We start from the raw sequence: 1,558 nt of genomic DNA on the forward strand, positions 1-1,558 counted from the left end.
TTCTATGACAACTAGGTGTGTTAATTTAATGGTTCAAGTGTGTATGTGTTGAAACAGCACACTTAGTGTGCTGTTTTAGTAATTTAGCACACCTACAGGCAAAACAACACAGTAAAATGTGTACCAAATAACACACTAGTTTTTTGTGTGTGCCGTCTCATAATTGATCATTTATTCTACTTTTATTTCTTGAAACTTATTACAGCATTGAAATAATTAACATTTTACTAGTGTAACTACTCATTTAAAAATTACTAATTGCTATATTTGTAGTACTAAAAAACTCGGAGGAAAACACTATCCATGACAAAACAAATGCGAATGTGACTGTTTTGAAGTTACAGGTTTTGAATCAAAAAAGCTATAGTTAGATGAATGCTGAGACTGTAAATTAAGTCATGCAATATGTTAAAAAATGGAAAAAATCATGACTTTTTAGTCTCACACAAGATCTTAAAGACAATGACATCACAGCAATGCTGTTTGAGTTCCCTCTGGGCTATTTAATTCTTACATACCAGTATATTTCGATCAGATGATAAATGAGCTGCACAAAATTAAAATAAATCAGACTCTCTCTTAATTTATTACAAGCACAAAAAGGTCCTTTGAGTGTCACTGAAGCTGCATCTTACAGTGAAATCTTGTCTACAATTTTAGAAATGAAGGAAACAATTATAAATGATACAAGATGCAAGGTATAATAGTGGAGTAGTACAATAAAGGAGAAATTGCTACATTAAGAATGGAGATGATGGTGTCAATATACAATAACTGCGTATGCAATTCATCACTGATTTGTAAATATGGGAAGCTGTATGCAATAGTACACACAAAAAAAACGTGTCATTCCAGCACAAGAAACTGTGTTAAATGAATGTCCCAGATTTTAGCACATTACACACATGTTGAATTAACACGTTTGAAATAATGTACTAATTTGCTGTGCTGAAACTACACTCTTGTTATGAATAATTAATGATTATTCAATTATCTCATTCCAGGTGAAAACAGACACGAAACTGGCTACAGATGGAATACAAACCTATTATCAATATTATCTTAAGTATAAAACATCTACTAAAATAATACAATGTTATTATATAATATATTTATATATATATATTTATATACAAATAATATATACATGTACTATACAGTAAAGAATATTACATTCTATACATGAATAATAACAGCCATTCCATGACTTAGTCCATTACGTTTTATTATGTGTCCACTACTATGCCTAATTATGTCTAATGTCTAATACTTAGTTAGTTACTAAATAATACTCTTGGGTTTCTGTAGTTTTGTTAGTCTGTTGACACAAGCCTTGTATCTGGCTGATTTCTTTGCATAAGAATCTAAAATCTCCATCAAATACTCCTGTAAAAAAAGTAACAGTGAAAATGCCGGTATTGGCTTTGGATAACTTATGTGGAAAACATCGTATGTTGCTATGAGTGACTAATCCCTCAATCACTGAAAAGTTTGTAACTTCAAATAGTAGGCTCTTTTCTGCCACTATAAAGCCTTGTGAAATGTGCTGATCTTCATC

The sequence above is a fragment of the Amphimedon queenslandica genome, unplaced genomic scaffold (genome assembly GCF_000090795.2).
Source record: "Amphimedon queenslandica unplaced genomic scaffold, v1.1 AMPQUscaffold_10216, whole genome shotgun sequence".
Lineage (NCBI taxonomy): Eukaryota > Metazoa > Porifera > Demospongiae > Haplosclerida > Niphatidae > Amphimedon > Amphimedon queenslandica.